Genomic DNA, 24,514 nt, shown 5'->3' with positions numbered 1-24,514 from the left:
AGAATATGTCTGCAAAATTTCATGGACTTTGGTTGCTTAGTAATCAAATGAATTTGGAACTACGTTTGTATGAAACGAGTGACGGAGAGAGCCCTGTTAAATATAACATTTGGATTAAATACTATGATTATACAAGGTAGAATTATTATGAATACCCAGTTTTGGGTGTCGCAATTTTGTCTGTGCAGCAGACCTGCTTATTTATTTATTTATTTATTTAAGGGGCTAAAAAAGGGGTTTGAACAAACTCGCAGGCTATAGATTGCATAGAGAGGCAACTAGTTGTACTATATAGATTGCATGATCGCCTGATAGTAAGCACAGAAATACGGGCTTCCTGTCAATAGGTACTCAATTGCATCTAAATTGCTTCCAAGGGCGTACGGTACTATTAGATACTGTCTATATTTATCCGGGCTCTTCCAGACTGATGTTTTTGAAATCGACATCATTTACGAACTCCACAAACTTAGAGTTCGTTCGAATTGAGCGAATGTTGTCAAAATCATTAGGCCGGCTACATGTTATCAGAAACGAGATGATGCTCGCGTTCGGTTTTTAGAGTTCCGTACCTCAAAAGGAAAAACGGAACCCTTATAGGATCACTTTGTTGTCTGTCTGTCAAGAAAGCTATTTAGGTTTAGGGCCCCACTGTATTACAATGTGCTATAAGTAGGTGCCTGGTTAAAAATCTACTGTTTCCTAATCATCAACGCCAGAAGATTTTGCTTACAAGTCATTTTAGCATACGGCACATATTAATCGTAATGACCTACCCAATCCCATTTACGTCCTTTAGTAGGTACTTCACTATTTTAGCAAATCGCCTATTGTAAATAAAAAGAGCACTATCCAAAAATTGGCAGTTCTGAGCATAGACTAATTCTATGCTTCTGAGCATTAGTAGTTCAATGGTTCTGAGTTAGAATTAGCTGTAGTTCTGCGAGAAAACAACGGTCCCTTATAGATTCATGTCTCGTAAATTTATACTAGGTAGATGACCGTTTTAAGCTCAATTATTGATAAACGAAAATCTTTAAAATATGGCCACATTGAAAAAGCCAGATTTCGGGTAGGGTCAGTTTATTTTTAATGAGCGAAATATGCAGTTAGGTAGGTACTATAAAAGCTTCTACGGAAATGACACCCACTTGCCGAATAGTTAGATACATAATAGGGTAAGTATCTATACCTACATTTTGATAAACTATAACTAAGTATTTTCGCAAATTTGCTGCAATCAGCTCGACAGGTAATAAGATACTACCGAGTACCGACCCTTCAATTACTAGGGTCAATTAATACAAGGCCGAGAAACATTAGATTTTGTCTTTAATTACATAATAGGTTGTTTCTTGGTTAATTAGTTTAGTGTTTCGTAAATTGACTTAGTTATGTATGCAATCAATTATCTTACTTACTATATTTTCTTTGTACGTAATAAAGAATTTTCAGTAACTTAGTAACCTAACCCCACTGATATTATAAAGGCAAAAGTTTGTGTGTATGTTTGTATGTTTATTTAATTACTCTTTCACGCAATCAGGACGGATATGACTGAAATTTAGAATGGAGATAGATTTTACACGGACTAACATAGGAATCCCGGAAAAGCAACTAATTTCTATGGGATTTTTAAAAACCTATATCCATGCGAACGAAGTCACGGGCATCAGCTAGTTACGAATACTTTCTTTTTAGGGTTCCATAGTAAAGCAAGGAAACCTTATACTTTCTTCCTGTCTGTCTGTCCTGTCTGTCTGTGTATCACGGCCATTTTCAAAGATAAACTATAAGATTAAAGCTGTTAAGTTAAAATTAAGCACAGGTTAAACAGCCATAGATGTACAGAGATATTTGTATACTACGCAAAAAAAAATTCAGCAATTTCTCTTTTCTGTACTAACTTACAATTCTACTAAACTAGTTACTAAAATAATTTCATATCTTGTGAAACGGCTAGGTATTTTATACTTTAATCTAGCAATTTTTATGCTAAGGCAATACATATTTATAAAGCGTAATAATTCGTAATTGCAACAGAGTTTATCTCCGCGTGCAAATAATTTCTAGATATTAAAATGGATAAAATTACTTAAAAATTAGAAAAAATATATTTGCACAACGAGCTAAGGTTAATTGGCGTTTAATACGGTAATATACACCGAACCGGTCTTTGCTGTCGACAGACGCACCAACTTGGTTGGTTCCGACTTCCGACCTAATCAGTTATGAAATTTTATGTAATATTTATACTTTTACGTAGACTATAATGTTATATCAGTAGCAACTAAGTTATTATGATTGTTTGCTGTTCTGTTCTAGATTTATCTTGTGTTGTTGTCTTGGATAACCTGCTGACTAACCATTTAAGTCTCAATGGCTCAACCGGTAAAGGAGTGGACTGAAAACCGAAAAGTAGACGGTTCTAACCCCGCCCGTTGAACTATTGTCGTACCTACTCCTAGCACAAGCCTGACGCTTAGTTGGAGAGGAAAGGGGAATATTAGTCATTTAACATGGGTAATATTCTTTAAAAAAAAAAATTAAAACAATTTTTGAAATGGCAGTGTCGGGGTCAGGAAGTTCGTTTGCCTGCCGCTACTATATTTGAGAAAATAATTTTATAGCCGTTTAGTGTCTAACCAAATTGGATATTCTGTTACCAGCACTTAATTGGTTGCAAAACATTATCCCACGACACAATTCAGCTGTTGCGTGAATAATGCTTTAAACTGTGATATTAATTTGCATGTTTAGTGTAGATTTCGTTCATATGACGATTTGAGAGTCACATTAAACATGTCATAGTCGCGCGTCCGCGTCATTTCAACCGATAGTTGTTGTCTACTGGGCCAATATATTATAATAGTCCAGTAATTTGGTGCTCAAAAAGGGCCTTATCCGGAAAGCTTTCCGGGAGTTTTGCAAATTATTAATTTTATAGATTTCGACGTACTCTTTCCGAATTTTCATTTTTCCACCTCGTACCTTTGCCACTCGCGCCGCCATCTTGGAAAAATGGCGTCCTAAAACAGTTTTTTGACGAAAACTTCTTTCCGACTCATTTTACGATAAAAATGGCTATGTAATAATTATGTAATAATTAAACTAGAGACAATTTCCTACAATTTATGTAATCACCTTTTTTTGTAGACTCAATAGTTTTAGCGTACGAGCGCCACAAAGCCCACTCCAACACTCGTTTTGGCCAAATAACTCATTTCCACACCACGATGTGGTAGAGTGAGTGCGCACGCATTTGGCCATTGTGGTATAGACCCCTCATTCTGATTCTGGGACGTAACACGTAGTCTCCACGGATGGACAACCGATATGGAGTAAAAACCGGTATGGTATCGGTCGACGGACACTTTTGTTCTGCGAATTTCCTTGTTCCGGATTTTATCCCCGAGAGAGATACCAAACATGGTTTGCTATGGAGCGAGCTATGTTGGCCTGAGCGACTTTTCTGTGGACAAAGCCAACGTCCGTTCCATGCGTCATTACACAAAAATAGCTTAAAATTGCAAGTAACCGCAAACTAAAAAAACCTTGCAACTCCGAAACCAGATCAAGCGCGAACAATACGTTGTGCAACCATGTCGCTATGATATAGATCTAAGCGTAGCCATTGAATCACGAAATAGAACAATGCTGTAAGTCCGGTGGTAGGTGCCCTGTGAAAAAATGCTTACCTATTCTAAACTACGATTTACTACGTTACAGGGTTATAGGTCAATGCTTAATTTTTAGGGTTCCGTACCTCAAAAGGAAAAACGCAACTCTTATAGGATCACTTTGTTATTTGTCTGTCAGTCCGTCCGTCCGTTGTGTCTGTCAAGAAACCTATAGGGTACTTCCCGTTGACCTAGAATCATGAAATTTGGCAGGTAGGTAGGTCTTACAGCACAAGCACAGGAATAAATCTGAAAACCGCGAATTTGTGATTACATCTTTAAAAAAAAATGTGTTTCAATTTTCAAAGTAAGATAACTATACCAAGTAGAGTATCATATTATGAAAGGGCTTTCTTTACCTGTACATTCTAAAACAGATACATATTTATTTATTTTTATGTAAAATAGTTTTTGAATTATAGTGCAAAATGTTGGAAAAATACCCGAGTACGGAACCCTCAGTGCGCGAGTCTGACTCGCACTTCGCCGATTTTTAATTTAATCGTTTATCAAGCATTTTATTTTTACATACACTAGCTTATGCCCACAGCTTCAACCGCGTGGACTACACTTTCAAACCCCTATTTTACACCCCCTTAGTGGTTGAATTTTCAAATTGCCTGGGATCGAACCCCCGACATGCCTACTGTCACGACACTACGAAATCGCCAGTAGCGAATCTGTGACGAATGACGATACTTTGCATTATTGAGGTTGACCCGGACCGTTAATCCAGCAAGAATCCACCATTATCGTACAGTTACGCGCAAATGACCTCTACGTGAGCTGTGTTCACACTGGGGTGACCAGCGTGAGAGAATGTTCATATTCTGCTTTATTTTTTAATGATTTTATTGTTTCTTAACAATGGACGACAAAAATATAAAAAGTCTAACAACACAATGCGTAATTTTTAACTATGTCAAAGTTAAGGAATTAAGATCTAACCATAAAAACCAGTATAGTGCGAAGCGGATGCGAAGGGTTCCGTTATCCATACCATCGTATAAGGTACTATGTATTTTTATTATTTGAATGGCAGCCATTTTGAAGTTTTAATTTTGTTGTTAAAGCGACACACTGTGAAAATTTCTCTAATACTTACTATAAAAGCGAAATTGTGTTTCTTTGTTGGTTAGTTGGTTATCATGCCGCAACTAAATGGACTAAGAGCCCGCGAGGGCCAGACCTTCGTTATTTTATAAAAGCTAAGTTTCTCTGCGTATTGTCCCCAACACAGGGAAGAACGAGATAACAGGTAACAAAGGTGTAAAACATCTTACGTGAAAGTTAAGTACACTTTAAACTTTGACGTAAGATTTTTTACACCTTTGTTACAGTCACAGTCGCTGATCGTTCCTCCCTGTGTTGGTGACAATACACCGAGAAACTCAGCTTTTATAAAATAACGAAGGTCTGGCCCTCGCTCTAGAACAATAGATTGGCGTAATATTTACATAGATCTAGTTAAAGATCTTTCAAAACATCCTTCTAAGTTCTATTAGAGAAAATCTGCATACAAAATCATATTTCGAATTTATAATATCGTGTTAATGACTTGGTTTCAGCTTTATTACTGTAAAAAGCTAAATAATCGTAGTTTGATAAATATTTCACGTATGTTAAATCAGGCCTGTCTCAGTAGTAACCTACAACTCAAGGTTACCCTACTTAAAGACGCAAATACATGCCTCCATTAGCTACAACTGCTCTAATTACATAGTTTTACTACAGCTGCCCCAAAGATTATACGGTCCAGTAAAGTGTGACATTGTACAGTTTAGCACATTACCTAGTGCATGAAACGAAAATTTTGTCACGCGATTAGATTGTTATTCGATCCATAAACCTAATGGACCAAGAGCCAGCGCCTGCCAGACTTTCGTTATTTTATAAAAGCTGAAAGTTTATGTGCGTGTTGTCCTCAGCACAGGAAGGAACGATCAGCGACTATAAAGTTTGGAGTAACTTTGGGAGATAACAGGTAATAAAGTTGTAAAAAATCTAGAGTACTTATATTTTTATTAATATTTTCTTCGGAATAGTATTAGAAATCACATCATGCATTGCCAGGTACTTTGTTTTGTGGCAACCCCTTGCCAGACACTCTTAAAACTTTTAAAATTTAATGGCGTCTGGTAAGGAGTGATACTAAGTGTCTGGCAATGCATAACGTGATGCACGATGCATAGTCGGCGATCGTTCCTCCCTGTGCTGGGGACAATACGCAGAGGACGCAGAGAAACTTTCAGCTTTTATAAAATAACGAAGGTCTGGCCCGCACTGACTCTCTTTCTATAATTAGAAGTTAGGATAAAATCTAGGCAAATAGAAGTATTATACTTCCGTGAATGTACCTTTGTTTTAATTTTAACAAAATACCTACATATTCTGAAAATTGGGTAGATTTTTTAGCATTAAGCCACACATCATACATTTATGTAGATTTTTCCTAGGCTAATATGAAACCTGCTCTACACTATGGGATCTTTACTCATGTACCTGTAGTTTGGTAGGTAGGTGCTTCAGAAAAAATATTATACCTAATAGTTCTTGTCACTCTACCAGTTTATCTTACGCAAGAGACAGATCTCTGCTTGCAGCTACAATAATGTCGTATTTACACGTAAACCCATGATTGAAGTAAGCGTAAAAACTTGCCTTGCGACGCGACCGCGCCGTCGACATCTCGTCTAGTACTTATACATTGCGTAACAAATCTAGTTCTACACGCTATGGCATTTTATGAGGTACTAGAGGATGCCCGCGACTTCGCCCGCGTGGATTTAGGTTTTTCGAAATCCCGTGGGAACTCTTTGATTTTCCGGGATAAAAAGTAGCCTATGTGCTAATCCAGGATATTATCTATCTCCATTCCAAATTTCAGCCAAATCCGTCCCGTAGTTTTTACGTGAAGGAGTAACAAACATACACACACACACACACACACATACAAACTTTCGCCTTTATAATATTATTAGTGTGATAAGTGTGACTAGAGGATGCCCGCGACTTCGTCCGCGTAGATTTAGGTTTTTTAAAGATCCCGTGGAAACAGTTTGATTTTCAGGGGTAAAAAGTTACCTATGTCAATTACAAGGACGCAAGCTACCTCGGTAGCTTTCATATAAATCGGTTAAGCGGGTGGGTTTTTAGGAATCCCGTGGGAACTCTTTGATTTTCGACTCGAGTCCTCGGGATATAAGCTAACCCTGTACCAAACGTCAGAATCGGTTAAACTGGTGGGTCGTGAAAAGATAGCAGACAGACAGACAGACACTCTTTCGCATTTATAATATGTATGGAGTAGGTGAGTAAGTATAGCTAGAATCTCATAACTACCTTACTACCTGTACTTCTCTTCTTATTAGGGTTCCGCATCGGGTTCCGTTTCCAAGAGGACGAAGGAACCCTTCTAGGATCACTTCGTTGTCTGTCTGTCTATCCGTTTGTCCATCTGTCGTGTCTGTCAAGAAAACCTTTTAGGGTACTTCCCGTTGACCTAGAATTATGACCTAATTATGTGCATTCATTCTGAACTTTTATAACTCTGTACAGACGAATGGACGGACAGACAAATGAAAATTCATCCAAGTAGACTCTGAGACTCGCTTCGGTCGGTAAATGATTTTATTGTCAAACAAACCATAGCGCTCATCATTGTACTAGGGAGTTTATCAAATAAAATTTCAAGCACAAAGCCATGCCTCTATATTTAATAATAAATTAATTTATCAAGAAGGAATTTATCCGTACTGCAATACTATCGTAAGTGATTTCTATTATAAGTATAGAATGTTACGGCTATAATACCTACTCACGTAATTAGTCGATGTAAGCCCGACTAGTTTCGGACCACAGTTTCGGACCCATCCAAGGTCCATTTTCATAGGGACTAAGATCGCTGCGCGTCGGTGGAATCCCTATGAAAATGGACCTCGGATTGGTTTGAAACTAGTCGGGCTTACATGAGTATAGCCGTAACATTCCTTACTTTATAGTAGCTACTTAATTATAATTACCTATTCGTTAGATTAGAGCGAGCCAGCAGCATGTTTACAAATGGGTAACCCGCTTCACAGCATTGTTCGCATTGCTAAGAGTTAGATGCATAATACAATCTAGATCTTGATGTTGAGACTTAGTCGAAGTAGGTGTTAGCTGCGACTTCGCCTACGTGGAATCTTATTTACCTATCATATACTACAGTAAAAACCGGCCAAGTGCGAGTCAGACTCGCGCACCGAGGGTTCCGTACTCGGGTATTATTTCCGACATTTTACACGATAAATCATGAACTATTAGCACACAAATAAATAAAAATCTGTTTTAAAATTACAGGCACAGCCCTTTCATTATGATACCCCACTTGATATAGTTAGCTTACTTTGAAAATAAAAAATACTAAATTATTTGTTCATCAATACAATTTAATTTTTTTTTGTGATGTACAAACACACGGACAACGATGGAAAAATTCCCCATACCTGCCAAATTACATGATTCTAGGTCAACGGGAAGTACCCTATAGGTTTTCCTGACAGACGCGACATACGGACAGACAGACAGATAGACAGACAGACAACAAAGTGATCTTAACATGGAACCCTTATAAGATCACTTTTTCTTTTTGAGGTACGGAACCCTAAAAAGAAAACGGAGGCACTTTTAGTTTTAAGCAGGTACCTATTTAATTTTTCAGGAAACTATATTTTTCGGTTTTTATCACTGATTCGAGAACTTTCCAATCACAATGCAACTTACACAAGCAACCACTTATCACTACAATTGAAATGTACCTATGTAATCTAATTACATCAACAATCAACACTAGGCATTGAGCAATGGAGGCAAAACTAAGAGCGATTGGTTGCAAGATTGATTTAGAAATGGAGATTAAGTAGGTATTGTTCCTTATACCAGCTACTTACCAATCATATCTGGTGATTACATGACTTTCTTTTATATTTCATATTTCAGCATGACTACTATGTATAAGATGAAATTAAACAGCACTAAAACTCGACTACTACCGGCGAACTGCCGATAGATAGATATGCAAAATCAATGATGCAAAAAAAAGATGCTTTCGTCAATAATATCTATGAAATTGGGCTTTTGCTTAAAAATTAAGAAATACCTCTAATTTCTAATTACTTAAAGCGTGTTTCAGGGTTTTTAGCAATTTCACCCCCAAGGGCTTAAATGGGTGACCAAAGTTTGTATGAAAGTCCGCCATTTTTCAAGTTTCATTTTATTATTTGACGTGTGTCAATTAATAAAATGTAACTTGTGTGCAGAGGGTATTTGGGGTTTCGGGCTAAAATGAATCTGTTTCAGGATTTACAGAAGTGCCACCCCCCTCCTGATTTCCAAAAACTCCACACGTGCGAAGCCGGGGCAGGTCAGCTAGTCACATATACGTAAATAATTACTACCTTGACACCTTGACACCCAATTACAAAGCCAGCATGTACACTACTTATTCTAAGACAGTCAGAATAGAATAGAATTGAGAAGAGGAGAGTAGAGTAGAATAGAGTAAATTAGAGTAGAGTAGAGTAGAATAGGTAGCGTAGAGTAGAATAGAATGGAATAGAATAGAACAAAATATATTTTTATTCAAGTAAACTTTTTAAGTGCTTTCTAAAGCACTTAAAAACGATTGTTTTGACGATTCTAATCGTCAAACCAATTTACCAGTGGTTCGATAGGTAGGTACCTACGTTATTATATACGTCAGTAGATACAAGTTACTTATATTATATATTTTATTTACCTAACTATATTAGTTAGTTATGAATAAGTTATGCGTTTATACGTATAAGTACGATTATTAATTATTATTGATTACCTTGAAAGGTTACATAAATAACTCTTCAATTAATAATAATAATATTATGATTCAGGAATTTTAATGAGCGGTAGACAGTTTAGCAATGCGTAATTCCTATTCCGATACACTACCCGATTACCGCTTGGTTATACCTATACAGTCAGCAGCACAACTTGCTAATCACTTTAAGTTACACAATTGTGCACTTAATCACGTACATAATAAGGTAGTTACCTAATGTGTATTAAATGGGAAGGTGTACATTTCTCATATTGTTTTCCGTTTGACATTTAAAACGAAAGTGAAACTCTTGGGTATTGTTTTATATGAACGGACAGTTGGTGTCGTATGACCAGTTACAAGTGAAGAGAGTAATAGAAATCTGGTCTGAGCTGTTTGACTTTGTTACTTGTCTTTTGTTATTCTAATAATAATTGCCACTTTTGTTATTGTAATACTGGAAAACGGACATTAAGACTCTGAATTTACATAATCTTTCCTGAAATAAGGCTTTCTGGGCTTGTTTAACATGTCAAAAGAAGTTCTAAAAGATTACTGATAGAGTCTGGTAGAGTCATTATTTACCGACATATTGTAATCGTTAAAATAAGATTCTTAAATTTGTTCATAATTTCGTAAAGTTGGTAACATTTTCTTTTCGTTCTTTAACATTTAGGGCAAGCCTGCACTGCGAAATTTAGCCGTGCGATTTTTTCGTCAGGATCCTAAATGATATGGAAATTGTACGAAACCGCCCGCACGTATTTTTTTCATAAATGTTATAGGATTTTGCTGGGTGAAGATTGGCAGTGCAGGTTTAGGGCGATTACGCACTGCATCCGATCCGAATCCATGAACGTTCCGAAGTAATCATACAACTATTAGTATGGTAGCTTACGCACTAGCTCCGACTTCCGTCATCCGAGTTCTCTCCGACATCCGTGAGAATATTTCGGATGTGCCTCGGATTCAAATCGGACATAATATGACGTAGATATATCAAAGATGTCCACTGAATAGCTTGGATTTGGATCAGAGATCGGATTAGTGAGTAACCTCTCTTACCATTAGAAGAGTGAATTACCCTTAGGTAACCTAGGCAACGCTAGAGCTTGGCATGTGTAAGTCCCTCAAGAGACCTGTATGTACATCATTCATAGACCATTCATTTTCATCAACCGTTAGTTGATGAAAATGAACAGAAGATGCATAGAATAGTCTGGTTTTTATTAAACACACAACGGGCACGGTGCGTTTTTATTTTATTAATCAATATTTTTTTGGAGCAAACTGAAAACCAGCGCTGAGCATTGCCATCAATGCTCGGCCATGCTGAGTTTGCGGCCTATTGCTATTGTTAGTTTATTTTTATTTTTATAGATTTAATTTACTTATAACATATGTATGTTTGTCACTAGCAATAAGTAATCAATAAAGCCTATTTATTATTATTATTATTAAAAAAGCTTTAAAGCCCGATCAAGGATTTCTTTATGCAGAACATTTTATGATAAAGTTTTAAATCGATTTGTTTTATTAATTGAATGCTGACGTAAGTATTTTAACCTTTACGATTTAGGATACTGTGATTAAATAAACATTTTATTGAGATTACTCATACAAATTCAAAATCGAATCGATATTTTGTTCCGAACGTAAACTCTGCATAAAAGGTTTTTTTAACCCCCGACCCAAAAAGAGGGGTGTTATAAGTTTGACGTGTGTATCTGTGTATCTGTCTGTGGCATCGTAGCTCCTAAACTAATGAACCGATTTTAAATTAGTTTTTCTTGTTTGAAAGGTGGCATGATCGAGAGTGTTCTTAACTATAATCCAAGAAAATCGGTTCAGCCGTTTGAAAGTTATCAGTTCTTTTCTAGTTACTGTAAACTTCACTTGTCAGGGGTGCTATAAATTTTTAATTTACACTTGTTTATAATAAGCACCGTCGTGTCCCGTTACTTCGCCTGCTAAACCATACTTCGCCTAATTTTAAAAACATCGAAAAATCTGCTAAAGTTGGGAACCGAACAGCTCAAAACCTACCAAATACAATACTAGTGTTATCTACGGCAATACTATTCCTGACCATTTGTAACTAACTTTACAACAATAGCGACCAGAGCCATTTATCTGCTGCGGGAAGTGAGATGTTTTTTTCTACCCGTCAAAAACTTTACGTGCCGCCAAGAATCTACGACAAGTATGGCAAAATTTTATTGTAAAATAAAATCACTACTTTATCGTCTTTTATGTTGTACAATTGTTTTCAATATATCTTATGTAGATAATGAGTTACATCAAGATTTATCAACAAGGTAACTGCGGCCACCATGATGGTCCCGTACTTCGCCTAACCCTAGGGTTGTCACTTAATCTTTGATAAATTCATTTGTACCTATCAGTTTTGGTGGTCAGGTCCCCTGCAGCATCAGGATTGAGGAGTTGGAATGCTAATTTTTTAGAAACATTGTCGCAAAGTTCCTCTATTGATAAAAAAAAAATACACAAATCGGTTCAGAAATCTTGGAGATTTCGGTGTACATAGGTAGAAAAACAAAACTCCCTTTTTGAAAGTGTGTTAAAAAGTTCCCTATGTTATTTCCTAGTCAACCCTCTACTTGTCTATGAAAATCCCGTCAAAATCGGTTCAGCCGTTCCGAAGATCAGCCCGTTCAAACCGACAGACAGACAATTCAAAAATTTTAATTCAGTTATGGTATCGTTCAAATAACCATATGAGCTTAATATGAGGTACTTATTTCGAAATTACAGACAGACACTTCAATTTTATTTATTAGTATAGATAGATTAGTATAGATAATAATAGGCACTTATCCAACTGAATACAACAACACAACTGAACAAACAAATCTTAGTTTTAAAAAAAACTGTAAAAAAACTGTCTCGTGGGTTCGTACTTTGTACTGTTCAAGAAGAAAAAATATTGATTTATTTCTGTTTGTATATAAAATAAAGGCAATCATTACTACTTACTTTTATTGTGTTATATACACTTAATTTGTTCAAAAATTATTGTTTGTATTTGTTATTGCAACATTTTTTGTTTTGTGCGCTTTCCTACCTTCTAAAAAAGTCTGATTTTTTATGGTACTTCTACTGATTTAGTTTTTAGATTTAATTTTGGTTTTAGTTTTCTCATTAAAAATTTCATAAAAACTTTTAAGGATTTGTATTTTTTTTTAATGAAAACCATGTTCAGTATTAATATGTATTTTTTATGATTCCTTTCTTTTGACAACCCTTAGCAAAAAAGAACAAATGTATGGAAACAACGGCAGTTGGGTTCCTAACTTCGCCTACCGATAATTTTTTTCTAAAATGAACTTTGTTTTCTGCCATATACGTTTCAAGATGATTTTGCGGCATAATCTATAGGTCTTTCGCTTTTTCAGAGACAGTTATTATAGACAATAAACATAGAAACGCTGCTAGGCGAAGTTAGGAATTGTGCCCTTACTTCGCCTAGCTCAGTCAAAACAGTTTTTGAGGCATTCTAAAAACTGCATTACTTTTCGTAACAGTCTTAATTTATAGTCATGTCTAAAGGCCACCACATATTAAAAGCAGGACTTGAAATAAAAAACACTCTCTAGGCGGGAAGACAAAAACTGTCAAAAACCAGGCGAAGTAACGGGACACGACGGCAGTTGGTAGGTACTAGTAGTGATTGATCACATTGAATTGTCACCCTACCTACCATTATGAACCTAGGATCTTCCGGGACAAAGAGTAGCCTATATCTCCAGAGCCTTGAAGTAGGTATACTCGTATACAGGGCAGAAAAAATAGTTCGATCGATTGCTCCGTTATGGCGTAATTGAAGGACAAACTAATAAACGAACACACTTTCGCATTTATAGTGTGAGATCGTAATACTTATTTTGCAGCATTATCTATAGTATTATTAATAGTAGTTCAATAGGTAATAGAATAGGGATTACAACATGATGATGTTCAAAGCTTGAAGCAGAGAGTGGTAATGCAAGTCGCATAGCCAGTTGAATGTCAACTCAGACCTCCGCGCATGTCACAAGGTCGCTTGCTTTCACCGCTACAATACCTAGCTGCCTTCATAAGCCTTGAACAGTATTAATAAAGACTGAGAATAGAGACCACTCTTGGGTATAGGTAAGTAATGATTCTTGAATGAAAGGAACTATCTACTACTAGCTGACGCCCGCGACTTCGTCCGCGTGGATTTAGGTTTTTCGGTTTTTCGAAATCCCGTGGGAGCTCTTTGATTTTCCAGGCTAAAACGTAGCCTATGTGCTAATCTAGGATATTATCTATCTCCATTCCAAATTTCAGCCAAATCCGTCCAGAAGTTTTTGCGTGAAGGAGTAACAAACACACACACACACACACACACACACACACACACACACACACACACACACACACACACACACACACACAAACTTTCGCCTTTATAATATTAAGTGTGATATTTCGACCGCGTATTAATTTTGATTGTAGATACAGCTACCTAATCTCAAATTGATAGATCTAAAAGACTTTTCCTTCTCTGCAAGTAACAGGATTATAAAAATACTACTTACTATTGTCTACGAATAACAATATTATTCGTACAGACAGGCGGTCGGACGGACGAATAGACAGACAGACATACAGACAACAAAGTGATCCTATAAGGGTTCCCTTTTTCCTTTTGAGGTACGGAACCCTAAAAGGACCTAGGTAAAGGTTTCTAAGACAGTTTCCATGTATTTTATGATTTACAGATCGTGTAATTGTATAACAGAACTAAGTGGGTTAGTAAGTAGATACCTACCAAACTAAAATTATAGGCACACTTTCTGGTAAGTAGTTACATGTATCTACCATTGTTTAACTAAATATCTATTTTCCATAACCTTAATAATTTTTCGGTAGGAACATTAATTCAAAAGCGTATCAGATTCATTAACAATGGATCAAATCGGAGAGAACCTTGCCTTTCAACAAAATTGAATAAAAACAGAAAAAGAGCTTGTTAAAGTTTTTTATTTTGGCTTTATGGATGGATGGTATAATTTATCCAATACTAGCTGATGCCCGCGACTTCGTCCGCATGGATTTAGGTTTTTCGAAATCTAGTGGGAACTCTTTGATTTTGCGGGATAAAGAGTAGCCTATGTGTTAATCCAGGATATCATCTATCTCCATTCTGAATTTCAGCCGAATCTGTCCAGTGGTTCTTTCGTGAAAGAGTAACAAACATACACACACACACACATACAAACTTTCGCCTTTATAATATTAGTGTGATTAATAATGAGATTGCAGTCAGGGCTAATTCCAAAATCCTTTCTCAGTGGATGTCTAGGTAGGTACGTTATAATAGCTATCTGTATGCCCAGCCCGATCCCTCCAGTTCTTTGAACTGTGTGATCAGTCAGTCGGTCACCTTTTCCTTTTATGTACGTACTAGCTGATGCCCGCAGCTTCGCCCGCGTGGATTGGTCAGATCCCCTGCAGCATCAGGATTGAGGAGTTGGACTCCAATTTTTTTATGAAACAATGTCGCAAAGTTCCTCTATCGATTAAAAAAGAAATGACGCAAATCGGTTCAGAAATCTCGGAGATTTCGGTGTACGTAGGTAGAAAAACACAACTCCCTTTTTGAAAGTCGGTTAAAAAAGTAGCCTATGTTACGCCCTGGTCAACCCTCTATTTGTCTGTGAAAATCCCGTCAAAATCGGTTCAGCCGTTACGAAGATTAGCCTTTTCAAACAGACAGACAGACAGACAGACAGACAGACAGACAAAAATTTTAAAACCGGGTGATTCAGTTATGGTATCGTTCAAATAACCATATGAGCTTAATAATAATAATAATAATAATAAATAGGCTTTATTGCTTACATATTGCTAGTGACAAACATACATAATATGTTATAAGTAAATTAAATCTTTAAAAAAAAACTAACAATTGCAATAGGCCGCAAACTCAGCATGGCCGAGCATTGATGGCAATGCTCAGCGCTGGTTTTCAGTTTGCTCCAAAAATATTGATTAATAAAATAAAAACGCACCGCGCCCGTTGCGTTCCCTGCTTATTGATCAATATTAAAATGAATACAGTACAACCCAAAAAAGAACCTTAAAAACCGTACAGTAGAAAGAAAAATGAAAAGGAGAAAAAAGCACACACATACACATAACAAGCAAAAAAAAATAAAAATAAAAACTAAACAAGATAAGATTTAAACAAGATGTCCCTTCCCAGCTAGACCTAACGAATAATATTATTAATAACTTAAATAGTAGTATTATAGACAACAATAATAATAGTATGGTTCCAATTAATCAAGTATCTATGTATTATATAACTAAAATTATTTACATTATGCACTAGTCAGATATATGGATATAAATAAGACTAGGATAGAATATTTAGCATATCTAGCCTTAATTTCATTATTAAGACGTGTAAATAAGTAAGTTAGGTGTAAATAAATTTAGCTGCCTCGATCTGGTCATTTAAATAAAAATTCCTTAATTTCTTTTTTATTGTGATCTCGCTAGTAGGATAATTCCATTCCCGAAGCGGAGGCGGGAGATCGTTCCAAACCTTAGCTGCAGCAAAACGGAAACAGCCCCTGAATCCTGCCTTTTTATGAGTAGGTATAGCCAGCTTCTTTTTTTGCTGAAATCGAGTCGTGCCTCTGTCAACTCGCCAGTGTAGTCTGTCATATAAGTACGGCGGTCGCTTGTTAAATATTACTCTGTGAATCAACATTGCAATGTGTAAGTTCCTACGTGACTTCATACTAAGGATTTTATGGCTATTGATAACAGGTGTAATATGGCCTCTCCTTGGAACATCAAAGCAGAATCTAATGCATGCATTCTGTATGCGTTGAACGGCCTTTTCAGTCTTTTTGAGCAGTCTAGGTCCGTATATAGTATCACAATAATTAAAAGCTGACAAAATAAGAGATTCCACGAGTATCCGCCGGACTCCGACCGTCAAAAAACGCCTTACACCGTATAGTACTTTTAGCTTGTAGAAAGCGTTCCTTATCTTAGTGTTAAGATGTTCAATGAATCTTAGGTCTTCATCCATATATAGCCCTAAGTTTCTTGCGATAGCCACATTATCAATAGGCTCGCCTTTTATAGCTATATTTGGTTTTCTCCCTTTTATGATAGCTCTCTGATGCTTACTTCCCAACACCATAAAATTCGTCTTTTTGGCATTAAGAACTAGTCTATTTTCCTCCGACCATTTAGAAATATAATCCAAGTCCTTATTTATTAATTCTGCCGCTTCTGCTGTTCGTTCCGGGTTAAAATGGTAGTAAATTTGAGTGTCATCAGCATATAGGTGGGCATGGCAGTGTCGTATATTCTGGATAATATCGGCAGTATAAATTATAAATAGTAAAGGGCTAAGGCTCGACCCTTGTGGAGTACCCCGTGGAACAGTGTTTACCTGAGATAACAACGGTACTTTCACGTCTTCGTCAACTACCACATACTGTTTCCTGCAACGGAGGAACGAGCTAAACCAAGTACATGCATTCGAATCGACACCATAATATCGCAACATATGAGGCATAATATAATATCGCATAATATGAGGTAGTTATTTCGAAATTACAGACAGACACTTCAATTTTATTTATTAGTATAGATTTAGATTTGTATTTACATTACCTACCTACATACACTTTCGTGGATGAATTTCGAAAGTATATGTACCTATAGGTACCTACTGGCAGGCATTTGAGCGAGTGAAGGAACTAGGTCATTGGATTGACGTCTTGTAGAGCTTACAGGAAGTGAGCAACTACTACAGAATTTCAATGACGACCTTTCCAACCGGAAGGCTACATACGCCTGCATATAAATATCCTCTTAATAGATAGTCTGTTGACTCTAACCTGTAGAACTAGACACTAAGGTACCTACTACATAAATGCCTCTTATTCATTCCATACTTAATATTAAAAATGCGTAGGTACGTACCTACTAAGTTTGTCTGTCTGTCTGCTAGCTTTTCACAACCTATCCGTTTAACAGGGCTCTGTTAAAATATTCGGTTTCAAAGTTACGTGGTCTTAAAAATTTTCATACAAATATTTGAGCACCTGTAATTTTAAAACTACATATTTTTAGAAAAATCTAAAACACCACAGACACACATATTAGTTTCTAGAATATGTCTGCAAAATTTCATGGACTTTGGTTGCTTAATATTGAAATGAAATTGGAACTACGATTGTATGAAACGAGTGACGGAGAGAGCCCTCTTAAGGGGGAAGCGACGGGCCTGCCCGCGAAATTCAAATTAAATTTGACTTTTCGCAATTTGTAAACTAATACGACAACGTAGGCTTATGGTATTTTAATTGCGACAATGGCAGTATCATCCTCACAGGTTTATATAAAAATCTTTGCTTGAAACGGTCCAGTTTAAGAAACTAGCTCTAGTATCGACTAATTTGTGAGAATAGTCGACAGCCCTATCAGAATAGGTATTGGACATTGATAGAAAGCTTCCCTCCTGTAGGGATATCTATTTGAAACAAGCGGCACCCTGCGACCATAAAATTAGCTTAGCCAACAAATTCCGGTAACTACTTAATTTACGAGTACCTAAGTAAATATTTGCAAGAAGCCTAGCCACAACTAAAGCCTTGTCGCGTGAGAACAACTGCTGTTTAGAAGAATAATTAATAGCTCTTTCGTGCTTGCGTTGCCCAATCGACCTCGCGTCGATTTGACGTTATGACACGTTTTCATCTCTTTCTGCATTTCAAACTCGGACTCAGATAATGCGATATTTTAATAAAACTAAGTTTTTTTTTAAATTTATAGACGTAGAAGTTATGATGCAGCCTAAGATGGAGCGCGCTTGAAGTTATGATGCAGCCTAAGATGGAGCGCGCTTGAAGTTATGATGCAGCCTAAGATGGAGCGCGCTTGCCTAGAAGTTGCCTATTCATTCTTGATTTGAAGGTATCCATATTAAAAGTGGAAGGAAAAACTGATGCCGGAAAGGCTTTCCATATCCTAGCGGTTCGGATTAGAAACGAGGAAGCAAATCGCTTCGTACGTGTCCGAGGAATCTCAACTACGTACGGATGCAATCTTTGACGATGCCTTGCAGTACAATGGTAGAAAGGTGAAGGAGGAACCAGGTCAAAGAGTTCTAATATACGTTTTCGAATTTGATTCCGTAACACCTGCATCAATCATTAATACAATCGCAAATGTTATTGGCTTTTATGCTATTCTTGTTGCAACAATGCATTGTAGCCAATAGTGAGCGAGCGTCAACCAATCAGAGGTGATTGCGATCATGACATTGTAGCTGTCATTCTAACGCAATCGAGCTGCAATTCTCACAGCTCACCGTGGGCCAGTGATTGGTTGGTTGATGAAGTACTTAAATATACTTACCTAGTTAGGTTACCTAGTTTAGATTATCTGTCCCAAAGAAATTATTTGACCCTCGAACACAATTTAGGTCTTGCCGTATTGAAAGTTTAGCAATCTATATCTTCCTACTCTACTTATAGTTACTTAAGCGCTTTCGACTTACCTAACAACGAAAGTTTTGTGTCAATCGGTCCAGTGGTTTTTCGTGGTGAGTAATCACACTAAAACTATATGTGCGTGTGTGTGTGTGTGTGTGTGTGTGTGTGTGTGTGTGTGTGTGTGTGTGTGTGTGTGTGTGTGTGTGTATGTTACTCCTTCACGCAAAAACCACTGGACGGATTTGGCTGAAATTCGGAATGGAGATAGATAGTATCCTGAATTAGCACAAAGGCTACTTTTTATCCCGGAAAATCAAAGAGTTCCCATGGGATTTCGAAAAACCTAAATCCACGCGGACGAAGTCGCGGGCATCTAGTAGGGTATAATAGTGAGATCACAACATCCAATGCGAAGTTGCAACATGGCGGTCTGCGCAGGTCATAGCACAGATTAACAATATACCTAGACCTACTAAATTATCGTTAAACTGTGATCATAGACTTTTCATTTGGACTTCGTCTGTGGTGGCGTTTGCTGGCGCGCGTGCGGTGCTTTTTTGGAGTGTTTTTTTGTGAGAAGTGGCCGGTTTTTGAGTTCTGCTGGTGTTTATTGGTGATGGAACTGGCTGGGAAGCGCTCTAAATAGCGCCGCGTGTATGTCGGCGGGCGCCGGCACAGACGGAGTCCATATTTATACATATACTTATAACTTGTGAATAACTACAAACTTGACATTGGCTAATCAGTGTAAAGCCAGACGAGAGAAAAAAAAAAAAAAAAAAAAAGATCATAGACAGGATAACATACACGCGCCACACTGGGATTTGCTTTTGTACAATCATACTCCTCGTGTTCAGGTTGGACTACCTATCTGCTAGGTAAGTAACTAAGTACCTACTTGCTTACCTATTCGGGTGAAAAACACTGTTCATACGAGTACCTACGTCACTTACGCCGAAAATTGCCGCCAAAAACGGAGCGGCCTTATTTGAAGCGAAGCCCGAATAGGTAGGTATGTCCAACACAAAAAAAGCTCTACTTTTACTTAGGTACTAGGTACATAGGTAGGTAGAGTACTAGATAACTACATTATAATAATATGATAAAAATCTTTTACAGACACATTTTCAAAAATTGAATCCCACGCGCTTTTAGTTTTACTGTAATCGCGCGTAAAAGTTCTACTTATAGATATTTTTATTTGTACCAGAAAGTTGTAACAATAAAGACAAAAAGAAAAAAAAAGTGGACAGGGAAGCACTTATCTCTATAAGAGATCTCTACCAGTGATCCTTGGCTTGCTATAATGCACTAGACGATGGGTAACTAAAAGTGCCCACGCACCACAACTGCACTGCAGCGGAACTGCGCGTCGCGTCAGCGCCCCGCACGATATTCTCTCCAGCCGCGCCGCGCGGCAGTGACATACGCGCGTCGCGGCTGGAGAGAAATCGTGCGGGGCGCTGACGCGACGCGCAGTTCCGCTGCAGTGCAGTTGTGGTGCGTGGGCACCTTAAGTCTGTACATAATAATCATCTAGTATCTACTTAGTAGATATTACTATGTAGTTATCTACTTTGCTTAGCGTTAATGCAAAATGCTTCCATGATAGAGGCAGGCCACTAAGGAAATATGTCTTACATAAACTCTATGGCTTACTCTATGGAATTTAAAAATAATCTCTAACTTATTGAGTGGACTTTGTCTGTGGTGGCGTTTGTTGGCGCGCGTGTTGTGACTTTTTGGAGTGTTTTTTTGTTAGAAGTGGCCGGTTTTTGTGTCCCGCTGGTGTTTATTGGTGGTGGAACTGACCGAGGAACTGACTGAGAAGCGCTCTAGAGGGGCGCCGCGTGTATGTCGGCGGGCGCCAGCACAGACGAAGTCCATACTTATACATATAGTTTTCCTAACTTGTAAATAACTACACACTTGGCTAATCAGTGTAAAGCCAGACGAGAGAAGAAAAAAAAAAAACTTATTGAGTCATAGGAATTTATCTAAGCCTAGTTAGCTCTATCGTAAAGTACCTACCTAAAAGTTTATTAGAATTAATTCAAAACAAAATAACATAAGAGTAGGAACTTAATATATTTACCTAGGCATAAAAGTCATACTTATAATAAACAAGAATAAGTGGTTTATTTAGCAAGGTAAAATAAAAGCCTTCAAATTAATATTATTAATAAAAATCGCTACACCTATAGGTACTTACCTAATTCAGTTATTTATTTTAATGTTGTAGTACATTTATATTTATGAACTCAGAATTTTTTCCTCTTTCATTTGACATCCCACTCGATACAATAACAAAAAAAATATTGGAGACCCCCATTTTCATGTAATATCCGTTAGGTCAATTTTTTCGTATGAAATGTAGTCTATGTCACCCGGACCTTTACGACGAATCGATTGACACCTCATTCATCAAAATCGACCCAGTAGTTTAGGCGCTACGGTGGAACACAGAATCTGGATATAAACATACACACATACATACATAGACTGCTAAAATCATAACCCTTCCTTGTGGCTTTGCCGCAGTCGGGTAAAAAAGATACATAATACCTAAATGCATTAAATAAGCTAAAAATACAATAAAACTCCTGTTCCGCATACCACACTACTGTAAGATTGACACATCTTGTAAATGTGCATAACTTTATAAAAATTAAGCAATTACCAAAATTGTATAACTCATCATAGCTTACCGTTAAGTAAAGTAAAATATCAAAATTCACGCATGGCTTAACATCCGGCTCCTTCCGCGTTACAGCCTACATCTAGGTGTGTCTCAACTCAAAATTCAGACAAAAGTTCAATACCGGAATCCCGTTAGCTATAAGATCACTGACATCACTACAAAACACTTGAAAAACTATCAACTAACAACTTAAACTAACAAACTCATCACTTTTACATCAATATTGACACATTTGTAACTATTTTTCATCAATGTAACACGCGTAAACTTTGTAAATTGCGAAATATTCGCTTAAATAACTCACCACGATGGTATTTCGTTTGCAACTGACGTCTGACATCATAACAAGTTCATTTCAAGTTGCATTCAGTCCATCGATATGCTCCATCGCACTTACTCATTGATTTTTAATAAGTGAGCGAAAGAGATAGACAGGGGTGTCAAGTAAGTGCTTCATAGCACTAGCGGTGGTATGAAGAACTAACGTGACAGTTAAGTATTGATGCATCTGACCCATAATCCATGATCTACGTTAAAGTAAGCTAAGTTTCCGTTAGATGGCGTTGTTCAAAGTAAAATGTAGTGTGTCATATGTGATACAGATGTCACTGGTGCATAAAATTGGGTCAGAAATAAAATAATGCTTTTTTAAAACATAAACGTTGCGATTAAACAAATGACCAGTTATTGATTACTTCATGAAATGCCACCATATCATGAAATAAGTATCCTTTCTGAAATACGCAAGTTCATGATCTGGCCACAATAGAAAGATTAATATTATTTTTATGGTGATTTTATTAAATAGGTACTAGCTGACCCGCCCCTGCTTAGCTTCGAGAAGGCTTCGAGATTAATTTTAAAAATAAAATAGGTTTTAATTTCCAAAAATCCCGAAACACGTACTTCTTCATTTTTGCCTGAAAGCCCAAATACCTACCAATTTTAATAAATATAACTTGAAAAATGATGGATTTTTACACGAACCCTGTCCTGTGAAAATCCTGTTTCATCCCCTATTAAACTCCTTTAGGGGTGAAATTTCCAAAAAAAAACCTTTTTAGTAGACGCCCTACCGCATGAAATGTCCGCAAAATAACGTCTTTCCAACCTTTCCAACATTGCCACCCAACATTTAAGTACTTATATCTATTTTATATATCTTTTCCCTTATTTAGATGAATAAACATAGATTTAATTTAATTCATTTCACTTTTACACCCAGCAGGCGAACTTTCCTAAGTAAATCCTAAAAGACCTCGTCTTATTGAGATAATTTGATGCGCGTCCCCTTTAGACCTAAACACGGCTGTTCAATCGAATCACTCTCTTTAATCAGGTGCTATCAACCTTTTTGAATTTTCTTTTTGATCCAGTTATAAAATATCTACTTCACAAACATACCTAAGTTTTAAATGCAAAAGTGTATTTGCTTGTTGGTTTGAAAAAAAAAAAAACAAATATCCTATGTCTTTGGTTCGCCAAATTTTCGTAAAAATAGCTACCTAATTTGACTAAGTAATTTAAAAAGTTACACTGGCTTAAACATTTGTATATAAATTTTTGAAACCATGTCCTATTGAAACTGGATGTTTTAACGGAGAACTGGGAAATCATAGAAAAATATATGAATTCCTAGAACTTATCTACAATTTTTTTTATTAAGTTTGATTGGTGATTATTCAAATGAAAACCAAACTACGTATGTTAAGAGTACACTACGAAAACCTCTTAGCAAAGGCAGGCTCGATATTCGTTACTAGATTTGACTCTACCATAATAACAAGATTTTGTTATTTACATAGTTTTACATAATTTAGTCAAACGACCTTGCTATATACATATTTGCCTCTACGCAGTCTCATAACAACTGCAACACATTATACACTCGCCACAAATCCGCAATCATTTCACTCTCTATGGGCAGGAGTTGACAACATTTTCATATTTATGTCATTTTTTTATAATTTGACATAATTTAGTCTAACAATCTTGTCATGTTTACCTGAGCACTACAACTGTATACATAATACACTCCCCACGCGATCATAGTTATTTCACTCTCTATTGGCTACGATCGACAACATTTTAAACCCCCTACCCAAAAAGAGGGGTGTTATAAGTTTGACCTGTGTATCTATGTATCTGTCTGTGGCATCGTAGCTCCTAAACTAATGAACCGATTTTAATTTAGTTTTTTTCGTTTAAAAGGTGGCTTGATAGAGTGTGTTCTTAGCTATAATCCAAGAAAATCAGTTCAGCCGTTTGAAAGTTATAAGTATATATTACACTTGTCTTATTTATGACGTTCTTGATAATTTGGCACAATTTAGTCTAATGACCTTGCCATGTTTACCTGAAGACTGCAACTATAATACATAATATACACTCACTACGCTACCTTAGTCATTTCACTCTCTATGGGCAGGGAATGACAACCTTTTCATATTTATGACGTCCGCGTCAGCGATAAAATAATTGAATGTACCTTGCCATGTTTATCTGAGTGCAGCTTCGTAATATTTGCAACACATAATATACTCATCTGCAAGCACCCATTTGCATCATTTCACTCTCATTTATTAGGCAGGGGTTGACAACGTTGACATACTATAATTATTATTAGTAAGAAATTGATTATTTCACTGTATATTTATATATTTTATGTTAATTTTCATTTAGATTAAGTATACTTTTACGTATTTTTTAAATTAGATTAAGTAAGTAATCATATATTTTTTTAGAATGGGCAGCATTTACATATTACACTCATTCTAATATTTAA

The 24,514-nt window shown here is 36.7% G+C and overlaps 1 protein-coding gene across 4 annotated transcripts in view; it reads right to left on the bottom strand.

Moving 5' to 3' along the window:
• The window catches only part of LOC123868894 (cadherin-87A), a 48,590-nt gene extending 26,518 nt beyond the window's left edge, over positions 1–22,072 (bottom strand). For all 4 annotated transcript variants that reach the window (XM_045911553.1, XM_045911554.1, XM_045911552.1 and 1 more), the window contains exon 1: positions 21,737–22,072. The gene's annotated coding sequence lies outside the window, so the exon portion shown is untranslated. The remainder of the gene's footprint in view (positions 1–21,736) is intronic.
• Between the last annotated feature and the right edge of the window lie 2,442 nt (positions 22,073–24,514).

This window comes from Maniola jurtina, chromosome 10 (genome assembly GCF_905333055.1).
Source record: "Maniola jurtina chromosome 10, ilManJurt1.1, whole genome shotgun sequence".
NCBI lineage: Eukaryota > Metazoa > Arthropoda > Insecta > Lepidoptera > Nymphalidae > Maniola > Maniola jurtina.
This window is presented reverse-complemented; position numbering and strand designations above follow the sequence as displayed.